Raw genomic sequence first — 15,208 nt, forward strand, 5'->3', positions numbered from 1 at the left:
CTGGGTAGCATCCTAATGATCGTACATTGTACAGTAGGTATGATGGGACTCAGGATTGAGAGATGTGAGCCCAGTCTTCCAAGACTGAAATAAAAGTACTCGTGGCAAATACCCTAAAGTTGTCAGTATCTATAACAAGGTTGTGTATTTTCTCAAAAATAACTTCTGCAATGCTGGCAGATGATTCTGAACATGAGGACAGCCCTCAAGATTCAAAAACAGCTCACAAGCATCATGAGCCAAAATTTTCCTCGTGGTGCTTTAAAGCACGCTCTCTCTCTCTCTCTCTCTCTCTCTCCTCAGCCTGCTATCAGGAAACTGCTCGAAACAGTACACTTATTCCTGACTTTTGAATAAGAACCCACATCCGGGTTTAACTCTGTACTGTACAGAGTCACCTATTTAACCCTTCTCATAAACTGTAATCACGGCTGTGGAGACTTCAGTGAACAACATAACATTCAGTTCACTGAAGTGACACACATCACATCACAGACGCACAGTCATGGCTCCTGACATTACACACACTTACAAATCAAATGTACTTATATTTTATACTAACGCCATTTCCAGAAAAGTTGGAATATTTTCCAAAATGGAATAAAAACAAAAATTTGCGATTTCTTAATTCATGTGAGCCTTTATTTAACTGACAAAATATAAAGAAAAGATCTTCGATAGTCTTACTGACCAACTTAATTGTATTTTGTAAAAATAAACAAAGTTAGAAATTGATGTCTGCAACACACTCAAAAAGTTGGGACAGAGGCATTATTACCATTGTATTACATCACTTTTCTTTGTAATAACACTTTTTAATTGTATAGGATCTGAGGATACTAACTGTTGCAGTTTTGCAATTGGAATTTTTGTCCATTCTTGCTTGACACTGTTAGGGTGGGTGGAGGTATGGTGAAGTTCGGATCCAAACGCAGAACACAGACAGTAATCCAATAAATAAGATGATTTAATACAGGGAAGAAAGGGCGTGGCAAAAGGTAAACAAACAGGACAAAAAACAAATGGCAAAAATAGTCCTGGCAAAATCAGAACAAACAATTTGACAAAAACATGAGACAAGCAAAGACAAAAACGCTAGTGCAAAAAACCCTGAACAAGAAAAGACCCTTAGTGCAAGAAACCATGAATCAGAAATAACCCTTAGTGCAAAAAACCATGAACCAGAAAAACGCTAGTGCAAAAACCATGAACAAGAGAAAATCGCTAGAGAGAAAAACCATGAGAAGCAAGAGAAGCACGGCTAGAGAAGCAAATGAGACGTTCTGGCAAGGTCTGAGTCTGAGAACGGCGTATTTATAAGCAGTGGTGAAAACCAGGAAGTGAATGCAGGTGAGAAGGAATTCCTGTCCCAGATGTGGATCAGCGCTGGCGTGAGAGATCCATAATCTCCAGAGTGGATGTCCGGGGCGGAGCATGACAGACACAAGACTTCAGCTGCTCAACAGTCTGTGGTTGCCGTTGTCTGATTCTCCTCTTCATGATTCTCAATAGGAAACAGATCTGGACTGGCAGCAGGCCAGTCAAGCACATGCACTCTGTGTCTACGAAGCCACGCTGTTGTAGCCTGTACAGAATGAGGCCTGGCATTGTCCTGCTCAAATAAGCTTGGATTGCCTGGGAAGAGACGTTGCCTTGATGAATATATGTCTCTTTAAAATCCCAATATATACCCCAATATATCAATGGTACCTTCACACATATGCATCTCACCCATGTCGTGGGCACTGATGCCCCCCCATACCATCACAGATGCTGGCTTTTGCACCTTTCTCTGATAACAAACTGGACGGTCGTGTTCACCTTTGGCATTGAGAACTCAATGTCTGGTTTTCCCGAAAACAAGCTGAAATGTGGACTCATCTCATCACCACAGCACGTTTCCACTGTCTTTCAGTCCATCTGAGATGAGTATGGGCCCAGAGAAATCGGTGGCATTTCTGCATAGAATTGATAAATGGCTTCCTCCTTGTGTAATACAGTTTCAGGTTGCATTTCCGGATGCAGCGGCGGACTGTGTTAAGTGACAACGGTCTTCTGAAGTACTCCCGAGTCCATGTGGCTATATTTGTCACATTAGCATGACAGTTTCTCAGGCAGTGCCACCTGAGGACTCGAAGGTCATGCACATTCAACAGCGGTTTCCAACCTTGCCCTTTATGCACTGAGATGTCTCCGAATTCCCTGAATCTTTTCACAATATTATGTACTGCAGATTTTGAAAGACGGAACATCCTGGGTTGAAAATTTTTCTTTTTGAACTGACTAGCAATTTTGGCACAAAGGAGTGAACCACAACCCATCCTTGCTTGCAAAGACTGAGTCTTTGGTGTTGCTCCTTTTATACCCAGTCATGTTACCAATTAACCTGCTTATTGTGGAAACTTCCAAAATGGAGTTACTTGAATATCGTATAAACTTTTCAGTCTTATTTTGTCTCTGTCCCAACTTTTTTAAGTGTGTTGCAGGAATTAAATTCTAACTTTGTTTATATTTAAAAAATACAATTAAGTTGGTCAGTGAAACAAATGAAAATCTTTTATTTGTACTTTTGTCAGTTAAATAAAAGCTCATGTGAATTAACAAATCACAGATTTTTGTTTTTATTGCATTTTGGAAAATATCCCAACTTTTCTGGAAATGGGGTTCACATATAGTGGATATTGCATGGTGGCACGAAGATATGAAGTTTATCTATGAGTGGTGAACATATTTCACAAGTAAGCAAAGGAACAAGTGAAATATTTTTCAACACAAGAAGATAAACTTCATATCTTCACGCCACCATGTAATATTCTTTTTATTGTCTGGACACAGCCACAAAAAATACGCAAGTTAATCAAAAGAATTTACATTTTGAACCAATTCACCATTTTGACAACATGCATCTAATCAGCAGGAAAACACTGGGTGCTCTGGGAAAAAATTAAGAGGCCACTGCAAAATTATCAGCTTCTCTGGGTTTACTATTTATACCATAAGTATGTGTTTGAGTAACATGAACATTTTTTGTTTTATTCCATAAACTACTGACAACATTTCCCCCAAATTCCACATAAAAATATTGTCACTTAGGGCATTTAATTGTACAAAATGACAACTGGTCTAAGTAACAAAAAAGATGACGTGTTTTCAGACCTTGAATAATGCATAGAAATCAAAATAATATTCAATTTCAATCAACACAATACTAATGTTTGAACTTAGGATGAGTTCACAAATCGATATTTGGTGGAAAAACCCTGACATTTAATCACAGCTTTCATGCGTCTTGGCATGCTCTCCACCAGTCTTTCACATTGCTCTTGGGTGACTTTATTCCACTCCTGGCACAAAAATTCAATCAGAGGTGGCAGGGTCTTGATCTTATGGTCCTCCATCTACAACCCCGATTCCAAAAAAGTTGGGACAAAGTACAAATTGTAAATAAAAACAGAATGCAATGATGTGGAAGTTTCAAAATTCCATATTTTATTCAGAATAGAACATAGATGACATATCAAATGTTTAAACTGAGAAAATGTATCATTTAAAGAGAAAAATTAGGTGATTTTAAATTTCATGACAACAACACATCTCAAAAAAGTTGGGACAAGGCCATGTTTACCACTGTGAGACATCCCCTTTTCTCTTTACAACAGTCTGTAAACGTCTGGGGACTGAGGAGACAAGTTGCTCAAGTTTAGGGATAGGAATGTTAACCCATTCTTGTCTAATGTAGGATTCTAGTTGCTCAACTGTCTTAGGTCTTTTTTGTCGTATCTTCTGTTTTATGATGCGCCAAATGTTTTCTATGGGTGAAAGATCTGGACTGCAGGCTGGCCAGTTCAGTACCCGGACCCTTCTTCTACACAGCCATGATGCTGTAATTGATGCAGTATGTGGTTTGGCATTGTCATGTTGGAAAATGCAAGGTCTTCCCTGAAAGAGACGTCGTCTGGATGGGAGCATATGTTGCTCTAGAACCTGGATATACTTTTCAGCATTGATGGTGTCTTTCCAGATGTGTAAGCTGCCCATGCCACACGCACAAATGCAACCCCATACCATCAGAGATGCAGACTTCTGAACTGAGCGCTGATAACAACTTGGGTCGTCCTTCTCCTCTTTAGTCCGAATGACACGGCGTCCCTGATTTCCATAAAGAACTTCAAATTTTGATTCGTCTGACCACAGAACAGTTTTCCACTTTGCCACAGTCCATTTTAAATGAGCCTTGGCCCAGAGAAGACGTCTGCGCTTCTGGATCATGTTTAGATACGGCTTCTTCTTTGAACTATAGAGTTTTAGCTGGCAACGGCGGATGGCACGCTGAATTGTGTTCACAGATAATGTTCTCTGGAAATATTCCTGAGCCCATTTTGTGATTTCCAATACAGAAGCATGCCTGTATGTGATGCAGTGCCGTCTAAGGGCCCGAAGATCACAGGCACCCAGTATGGTTTTCCGGCCTTGACCCTTACGCACAGAGATTCTTCCAGATTCTCTGAATCTTTTGATGATATTATGCACTATAGATGATATGTTCAAACTCTTTGCAATTTTACACTGTGGAACTCTTTTCTGATATTGCTCCACTATTTGTCGGTGCAGAATTAGGGGGAATGGTGATCCTCTTCCCATCTTTACTTCTGAGAGCCGCTGCCACTCCAAGATGCTCTTTTTATACCCAGTCATATTAATGACCTATTGCCAATTGACCTAATGAGTTGCAATTTGGTCCTCCAGCTGTTCCTTTTTGTACCTTTAACTTTTCCAGCCTCTTATTGCCCCTGTCCCAACTTTTTTGAGATGTGTTGCTGTCATGAAATTTCAAATGAGCCAATATTTGGCATGAAATTTCAAAATGTCTCACTTTCGACATTTGATATGCTGTCTATGTTCTATTGTGAATACAATATCAGTTTTTGAGATTTGCAAATTATTGCATTCCGTTTTTATTTACAATTTGTACTTTGTCCCAACTTTTTTGGAATCGGGGTTGTACACCTTGACTGAACTGGGTATGTGGCATGGAGCATTGTCCTGCTGGAAAGCCCAATCCTCCGAGTTAGGGAACATGATCAGAGCAGAAGGAAGCAAGTTTTCTTCCAGGATAACCTTGTACATAGCTTGATTCATGTGTCCTTCACAAACAAAAACCTGCCCCAGTCCAGGTTTGTTGAACCATCAGACAACCAGGTGATGGGAAAAGCTGAAAATTGGCCTCATCAGAGATGACCTTACTCCAGAACTCTACGGTCCAATCCTTATGGTCTTTAGCAAACCTCAGTGTGGCTCTTCTTTGCTTCTCATTGATGAAGGGCTTTTTTTCTGGCTTTGCATTACCTCAACCCCACCCGGAGGAGCCTGTTTCGAACCGTCCTTGCCATGCACTTAACCCCAGCTGCCATTTGCCATTCTTTTTGTAGGTCGCTTGATGTCGTCCTACTGTTGTTGAGCGACATTCGAAGGAGTGGACGATCATCCCAGTCAGTGGAGAGTCATTTTCACCCTCTGCCAGTCTGTAACTTTATTGTCCTCGATGTTTGCTGCTTGACCTTGTTCTTATGAACTGCTATCTTTGAAATTTTGAGGATGGAAGCAACCTGACACTCACTGTATCCCTCTGCCAGTAAAACCAGAACTGAATCCTTCTTTTTTTCTCACTTAAAACTTTTCTTTTCAACTCTTTTGGCATGATGAAAATATATTTTTGCATTCCAATTAAATTTAAGGTACTACTAGCACTGTTTTTTCCATCCAAACTGGTCCTATTGCAAGAGGACAGTGATGACCACAGCAGTGGGTTTTATACTTTTCCGTCACTAAATAAGATTTGGTTCAGGTGATCACCTCATCAGTACCTCATTAAGTAAAATAATGTGTGCTTGGGTTGGAATTCCAGCACAGACACTGAAATAAAATGGCTGCCATACATAGAGATGCTGATTTAAGAAAAAAACTGAAGTGGTCTCTTAATGTTTTCTCAAATACAAACTTTTTTTTTCTGTAACATTTCGTTTTGGAAAATGAACGTTTGGAGCTCTAAAATGTTTTTGTACTGACTTGATAATATAGAAGTCATCTCATCTCATTATCTCTAGCCGCTTTATCCTTCTACAGGGTCGCAGGCAAGCTGGAGCCTATCCCAGCTGACTACGGGCGAAAGGCGGGGTACACCCTAGACAAGTCGCCAGGTCATCACAGGGCTGACACATAGACACAGACAACCATTCACATTCACACCTACGGTCAATTTAGAGTCACCAGTTAACCTAACCTGCATGTCTTTGGACTGTGGGGGAAACCGGAGCACCCGGAGGAAACCCACGCGGACACGGGGAGAACATGCAAACTCCGCACAGAAAGGCCCTCGCCAGCCACGGGGCTTGAACCCAGACCTTGCTGTGAGGCGACAGCGCTAACCACTACACCACCGTGCCGCCCTATAGAAGTCATAAAATAGAAATTGATAATAAAGTTGGGCGGCACGGTGGTGTAGTGGTTAGCGCTGTCGCCTCACAGCAAGAAGGTCCTGGGTTCGAGCCCCGGGGTCGGCGAGGGCCTTTCTGTGCGGAGTTTGCATGTTCTCCCCGTGTCCGCGTGGGTTTCCTCCGGGTGCTCCGGTTTCCTCCACAGTCCAAAGACATGCAGGTTAGGTTAACTGGTGACTCTAAATTGACCGTAGGTGTGAATGTGAATGGTTGTCTGTGTCTATGTGTCAGCCCTGTGATGACCTGGCGACTTGTCCAGGGTGTACCCCGCCTTTCGCCCGTAGTCAGCTGGGATAGGCTCCAGCTTGCCTGCGACCCTGTAGAAGGATAAAGCGGCTAGAGATAATGAGATGAGATGAGTTTGTTTGGGGAAAAAAAAGGGTGCCTAAGACTTTTGTACAGTACTATCTTTATACACACACGCGCGTGTGTGTATGTATGTACGTACGTATGTATGTGTGTGTGCACTGGAAATGGTGTACACCCTCTTCGAATTGTTCCACCAGATCCCGCCCCACATCACCAAATATTTCGATTCATGTTGCTCTTCTTTACATCTCCACCAGAGGGCAGCAGGTAAATACAGCAAACATTTCACCACTGAACAACAATTGTGCATTTCACTCTGCTCTCACACCCACATACAGACACACACACACATAGCTACACAACTGAAAAGAGATCACTATCATCCAAACAACATGGACCTGAGGAATTTATTTAAAATCACAAAGCACAACACGCGCAATTAGAAGTGTGTGATCGATTGACCTCTTGAAAGATCAACCGAAGGTCTAAATGATTTGATGAATAAATACTATCAGAGCATATCAAAATAGAATTAAACAAAAGAAAGGAAGCCAGAATCTCTCTACAGAACATCTGTAATCTCTCTCTCTCTCTCTCGCTCGCTCAGAGTAAACATTCACTCTGAAGTACAGTTGTTCTCCTGTATTGTCTCACACACACACACACAGAGCTAAACCCCTCCCACTCCTCCTCCTCCTCCACCTATCTATCTATCTATCTATCTATCTATCTATCTATCTATCTATCTATCTATCTATCTATCTATCTATCTATATCTCCTCCCCCTTTCCCTCACTCTGCTCCACACTTTGTACTGGCACGTGACAGAGCATGTGCACACGGACCAAGAGTGTTAACACACACACACTCTCTCTCTCTCTCACACACACATCCTGTCATTCTTTATGTATGATTTTGTTCCGTCTTGTCCTTCCAGTCTCTTCTATTTCCAAATCACTAATGTTCTCCGTCTCTGTTCTTCCTAACCCCTAATCCCACCCCCTGTCTTTCTTTTGCACTCTTTTATCTAGTAAATAGTCCCTCTGTCAGCATGTGAGGACTGATAGCAGTTTACTTACGGTACATTCCAAACCCAACCCAATCTTAACTGCTTTATAACACAGGATAAACAAGGACCATACACAGACAAACACATGCGTGCACACACACACACACACACACACACACACACACACACACACACACACACACATTAATCCAAGTCTTATAAATAATACTTTTAAACACTGCAATATACAGCAATTACTGCAGAAATTACTGCAGACAGGGATTAAAGATTTGCATGCTTTTGTATGCAAATCCTACAAACCCCTGAAACCTTTTAATTAACATTTCAAATCCTGCATCTGGGGACAGACCCCATATGCTCGCTCCTGCCAAACTGCCAATAACACAAAGCCCCTCAGGATTTTATACACTAACAGATCCAAACGGAAACAGAATTCAGGGTCTGAGACATATATCAGAAAGGAGACTTTGTTTACTGAGCTAGCCAGCCTGGACTTTTTTTTTTTAATACCACTTATACTAGTGCAGTCAAACATCCTGTTTCCAGTCCATTGGCACATTTTCAATTAAAACGGGATCACACAGTAGATTCACGTTACTGGAAACATACGTACCCTTCTGCAGACACTAGAGTTATTTCTAATTCAGATACTGGGTCACACAATAAACACCACAGTGCCATATGACAAATAAACGTCTGACAAACAAACGTTCGAGCCTTTTTTGATTTTGTAGAAAGAGTAAGAGATGGTTGCTTATGAGATAAACGAGTTCGGTTTGTCCCTCATTTTGCAATTCATGACTGCTTAATGTTTCTTGCAATGCAAGTGGACGTTATACATCATGAGTCATGATAAAGTTCTGTCAAGGCACCGTATTTATTTAGAGTCTGTATATGTTTATTTTAGTAGTTTAAAGATCTATTAAAATCAATGTGACCAAGCAGTCTTATTCTGATTTAATGATTTGAAGGAATGCAGGTTTACAGTGTGCACTGTGGAATAAGTGCATATTAGGCTTGAGTAAAATAACCATACACTACCGTTCAAAAGTTTGGGGTCACCCAGACAATTCTGTGTTTTCCATGAAAAGTCACACTTTTATTTACCACCGTAAGTTGTAAAATGAATAGAAAATATAGTCGAGACATTTTTCTGGCCATTTTGAGCATTTAATCGACCCCACAAATGTGATGCTCCAGAAACTCAATCTGCTCAAAGGAAGGTCAGTTTTATAGCTTCTCTAAAGAGCTAAACTGTTTTCAGCTGTGCTAACATGATTGTACAAGGGTTTTCTAATCATCCATTAAGGCCAATTTATGCTGACAACCCAGTCCTCGCAGATGGCGTCGCAGATAGCGTCTGCGAAGCCTCCCCCCTTCGCAGACGCTCTGCGTGCACCCTGCGCGCACCTCCCAAAAATTGTGACCACCGCAGACAGCGTCGCAGACAAGAGGGCTCTGATTGGTCCACTCTACATCCGCTGTACACGCACTTCCGCTTCCTTACTTTCCCGGTTTGGTTTGTTTTCACGACCGCCATTTTTAAAAACACGAGCGAAGATGGAGCAGCACGAAGAGCGGTTGATCAAGGAAGTGAGGAAGTACGGACATCTATACGACTCCAGTTCTAGTCATTATAAGCATAATTATAAGTAACCGGAGGATAAACACTCCACTAACCACATCCACCAACTACTCCTAGCGACTTCGCGCTCCCTTGCGTTGTGGCGGTGAATAACATCGCGCACGCCTATACACGCCTATACTCCCCGCTCAACGATAAATTACAACTGTCTGCGAAAAGCTATCTGCGAAAGCCTTGTCGCAAGAGCATGCAGAGCCCCTAAGCCTTCTGAGGCAATGAGCAAACACATTGTACCATTAGAACACTGGAGTGAGAGTTGCTGGAAATGGGCCTCTATACACCTATGGAGATATTGCACCAAAAACCAGACATTTGCAGCTAGAATAGTCATTTACCACCTTAGCAATGTATAGAGTGGATTTCTGATTAGTTTAAAGTGATCTTCATTGAAAAGAACAGTGCTTTTCTTTCAAAAATAAGCACATTTCAAAGTGACCCCAAACTTTTGAACGGTAGTGTATATTATCATCCGGACAAGATATTACATTACCAAACCTGCCAACTGTGATACATTTTGGATAAGAGCTCTGCAAAAACAGCGTACGCTTGCACAAGTTATCACTTCAAAATACACCAAGAGAGCAGTCTTTTTTTTTCTCCCAAATAAAACGGGAGATGAGCCAATTGACATGTGAATCTGGAATGATCTGCACAGGTGTTTTGAACACTCTGATACGAATAGACACTTCCCTTCCCTCAGCTCACATTCTCTCAACATGCACCGATATGCACCCTTGCTTCCCAATCTCCATGCATCCATCCATTATCTATCTGTAGCCGCTTATCCTGTTCTACAGGGTCGCAGGCAAGCTGGAGCCTATCCCATATCTCCTAACCCTATCCCTCCCACTATGGCGAGAGGCGGGGTACACCCTGGACAAGTCGCCAGGTCATCGCAGGGCTGACACAGAGACAAACAACCATTCACACTCACATTCACACCTACAGTCAATTTAGAGCCACCAGTTAACCTAACCTGCATGTCTTTGGACTGTGGGGGAAACCGGAGCACCCGGAGGAAACCCAGGCAGACACGGGGAAAACATGCAAAATCCACACAGAAAGGCCCTCGCCGGCCACGGGGCTCGAACCCGGACCTTCTTGCTGTGAGGCGACAGTGCTAACCACTACACCACCGTGCCACCCTATACATACATATATATACACAGGGAGAGGACATTACACAGTTACGCAAAGCTATGAAGTTTATCTTTGAGTCGTGAACATATTTCATGAGGAAGCGAAGCAAACAAGTGATGTGTTTTTCAGCATGAGAAGATAAACTTCATATCTTTGTGCCACCATGTAACGTACTTTATGTTATATGGACACATCCACAGAAAAAAAACCACAAGCTAATCAAATGAATTTTCATTTTGAACCGGTTCACCATTTTGACAACGCACTTTAAGTCAGCAGGAAAACACTGGGAGTGACATCATCAGAGTGAAATATCGGGAATTATTATACAGTGGTGCTTGAAAGTTTGTGAACCCTTTAGAATTTTCTATATTTCTGCATAAATATGACCGAAAACATCATCAGATTTTCACACAAGTCCTAAAAGTAGATAAAGAGAACCCAGTTTAACAAATGAGACAAAAATATTATACTTGGTCATTTATTTATTGAGGAAAATGATCCAATATTACATATCTGTGAGTGGCAAAAGTATGTGAACCTTTGCTTTCAGTATCTGGTGTGACCCCCTTGTGCAGCAATAACTGCAACTAAACATTTCCGCTAACTGTTGATCAGTCCTGCACACTGGCTTGGAGGAATTTTAGCCCATTCCTCCGTACAGAACAGCTTCAACTCTGGGATGTTGGTGGGTTTCCTCACATGAACTGCTCACTTCAGGTCCTTCCACAACATTTTCATTGGATTAAGGTCAGGACTTTGACTTGGCCATTCCAAAACATTAACTTTATTCTTCTTTAACCATTCTTTGGTAGAACGACTTGTGTGCTTAGGGCCGTTGTCTTGCTGCATGACCCACCTTCTCTTGAGATTCAGTTCATGGACAGATGTCCTGACATTTTCCTTTAGAATTCACTGGTATAATTCAGAATTCATTGTTCCATCAATGATGGCAAGCCGTCCTGGCCCAGATGCAGCAAAACAGGCCCAAACCATGATACTACCACCACTATGTTTCACAGATGGGATAAGGTTCTTATGCTGGAATACAGTGTTTTCCTTTCTCCAAACATAACGCTTCTCATTTGAACCAAAAAGTTCTATTTTGGTCTCATCTGTCCACAAAACATTTTTCCAATCGCCTTCTGGCTTGTCCACGTGATCTTTAGCAAACTGCAGATGAGCAGCAATGTTCTTTTTGGAGAGCAGTGGCTTTCTCCTTGCAACCCTGCCATGCACACCATTGTTGTTCAGTGTTCTCCTGATGGTGGACTCATGAACATTAACATTAGCCAATGTGAGACAGGCCTTCAGTTGCTTAGAAGTTACCCTGGGATCCTTTGTGACCTTGCCAACTATTCCACGCCTTGCTCTTGGAGTGATCTTTGTTGGTCGACCACTCCTGGGGGGGTAATGATGGTCTTGAATTTCCTCCATTTGTACACAATCTGTCTGACTGTGGATTGGTGGAGTCCAAACTCTTTAGAGATGGTTTTGTAACCTTTTCCAGCCTGATGAGCATCAACAACGCTTTTTCTGAGGTCCTCAGAAATCTCCTTTGTTCATGCCATGATACACTTCCACAAACATGTGTTGTGAAGATCAGACTTTGATAGATCCCTGTTCTTTAAATAAAACAGGGTGCCCACTCACACCTGATTGTCATCCCACTGATTGAAAACACCTGACTCTAATTTCACCTTCAAATTAACTGCTAATCCTAGAGGTTCACATACTTTTGCCACTCACAGATATGTAATATTGGATCATTTTCCTCAATAAATAAATGACCAAGTATAATATTTTTGTCTCATTTGTTTAACTGGGTTCTCTTTATCTACTTTTAGGACTTGTGTGAAAATCTGATGATGTTTTAGGTCATATTTATGCAGAAATATAGAAAATTCTAAAGGGTTCACAAACTTTCAAGCACCACTGTATATAGTGTGTGTGTAAAGCAAATCTGACCACCATGTGTGTGTGTGTGTGTGTGTGTGTGTGTGTGTGTACACTATATTGCCAAAAGTATTTGCTCACCTGCCTTGACTCACATATGAGCTTAAATGACATCCCATTCCTAATCCACAGGGTTCAATATGACGTCGGTCCACCCTTTGCAGCTAGAACAGCTTCAACTCTTCTGGGAAGGCTGTCCACAAGGTTTAGGAGTGTGTTTATGGGAATTTTTGACCATTCTTCCAGAAGCGCATTCGTGAGGTCACACACTGATGTTGGACGAGAAGGCCTGGCTCTCAGTCTCCGCTCTAATTCATCCCAAAGGTGTTCTATCGGGTTGAGGTCAGGACTCTGTGCAGGCCAGTCAAGTTCATCCACACCAGACTCTGTCATCCATGTCTTTATGGACCTTGCTTTGTGCACAGTCATGTTGGAAGAGGAAGGGGCCAGCTCCAAACTGTAAAAACAGTCTGCATGCCTAGGTGCTTGATTTTATACACCTGTGGCCATGGAAGTGATTGGAACACCTGATTCCGATAATTTGGATGGGTGAGCAAATACTTTTGGCAATAGTATATATATTAGGGTGCATCAGTTGCCGTCACTTTCATAAAATCTGATGCATTTTTGTTTGGGTGTTCCTTTTCACCAATAAAGACATCCTGTCAAATTTTTTGACCATATTCAAAAGTCTAATGGTGGCACCATGAGGTTCATTTTTTGCCAAAAAACGCTTATTTTATGTTTTCGCATAAGGTTTGAATCACAATGTTGGACTCCATTTATTGATTTCTTGTGAGCCAGAGATCATGTTAAGAACCTTTGCAAGGGATTGAGAAGCATTAATGTGATTCATAATACATTTGTATTGTTTAAAAGTAGTTGAACAATGATTCAGTGAACAGCTAAAACTCAAACTGTGCTTGATAATATATTTAGAATACGTACTAAAAATGTGTAGCTAAGATATTTGGTATACTCTGTAAGGTGCCATAATGTTTCATGAAAAGTGATCGAAATTTTGTCATAAAAAAAAGTTATAAATTAGCAGCTTTTTCCATAAATTTGAGCTCCTGGTGCCACCATTAAACTTTTGAATTTTGTCAAAATATTTCACTCAGTGTGTTTTCTTACCAAAAGGAATATAAAAACAAAAATGCATCATGATCGGAGGAACTTTTCATTTTTAGGGGGCAACTGATGCACCCTAATAAATAAATAAATAAATAAATAAATAAATCTACAGACCCAAACAATGCACTGTGTGTTATGACACCTTTCTATCATAGTCACCATTCACTTTTTCAGTGCTTCAGTAGCTCCTCTGGACCACTTTTGGTAGGTACTAAGCACTGCATACTGGGAACGCCCCACAAGACCTGCTGTTTTGGAGATGCTCTGACCCAATCATCTAGCCATCACAAAGTCGCTCAGATTCTTACACCTGCCCATTTTACTGCTTCCGACACATCAACTTTGACAACTGACTGTTCACTTGCTGCCTAATATATCCCACTCCTCAAAAAGTGCCAATGGACAAAGATAAATGACTGTTATTCACTTCACCTGTCAGTGGTTTTAATGTTATTGCTGATCAGTGTATACACTACCGTTCAAAAGTTTCGGGTCACTTTGAAATGTGCTTATTTTTGAAAGAAAAGCACTGTTCTTTTCAATGAAGATCACTTTAAACTAATCAGAAATCCACTCTATACATTGCTAAGGTGGTAAATGACTATTCTAGCTGCAAATGTCTGGTTTTTGGTGCAATATCTCCATAGGTGTATAGAGGCCCATTTCCAGCAACTCTCACTCCAGTGTTCTAATGGTACAATGTGTTTGCTCATTGCCTCAGAAGGCTAATGGATGATTAGAAAACCCTTGTACAATCATGTTAGCACAGCTGAAAACAGTTGAGCTCTTTAGAGAAGCTATAAAACTGACCTTCCTTTGAGCAGATTGAGTTTCTGGAGCATCACATTTGTGGGGTCGATTAAATGCTCAAAATGGCCAGAAAAATGTCTCGACTATATTTTCTATTCATTTTACAACTTATGGTGGGAAATAAAAGTGTGACTTTTCATGGAAAACACAAAATTGTCTGGGTGACCCCAAACTTTTGAACGGTAGTGTATTTATTATGTATGCCACAGAAAGTCTTATCTCATCTCATTATCTCTAGCCGCTTTATCCTGTTCTACAGGGTCGCGGGCAAGCTGGAGCCTATCCCAGCTGACTACGGGCGAAAGGCGGGGTACACCCTGGACAAGTCGCCAGGTCATCACAGGGCTGACACATAGACACAGACAACCATTCACACTCACATTCACACCTACGGTCAATTTAGAGTCACCAGTTAACCTAACCTGCATGTCTTTGGACTGTGGGGGAAACCAGAGCACCCGGAGGAAACCCACGCGGACACGGGGAGAACATGCAAACTCTGCACAGAAAGGCCCTCGCCGGCCACGGGGCTCAAACCCGGACCTTCTTGCTGTGAGGCGACAGCGCTAACCACTACACCACAGTGCCGCCCATGCCACAGAAAGTGTTGGTTGAAAAATGGTCAAAGGGGTTCTTTTAGTTTTTTGGCTGAAAGAGAAAAAAAGTTTTTAATCCAAAAGTCTTAAAAAA

The 15,208-nt window shown here is 41.6% G+C and overlaps 1 protein-coding gene across 4 annotated transcripts in view; it reads right to left on the reverse strand.

Moving 5' to 3' along the window:
- Positions 1-15,208, reverse strand: part of dbpb (D site albumin promoter binding protein b) — a 47,590-nt gene that overhangs the window by 9,502 nt on the left and 22,880 nt on the right. The window lies entirely within an intron of this gene.

Source organism: Neoarius graeffei, chromosome 5 (genome assembly GCF_027579695.1).
Source record: "Neoarius graeffei isolate fNeoGra1 chromosome 5, fNeoGra1.pri, whole genome shotgun sequence".
NCBI classification, from domain to species: Eukaryota; Metazoa; Chordata; class Actinopteri; order Siluriformes; family Ariidae; genus Neoarius; species Neoarius graeffei.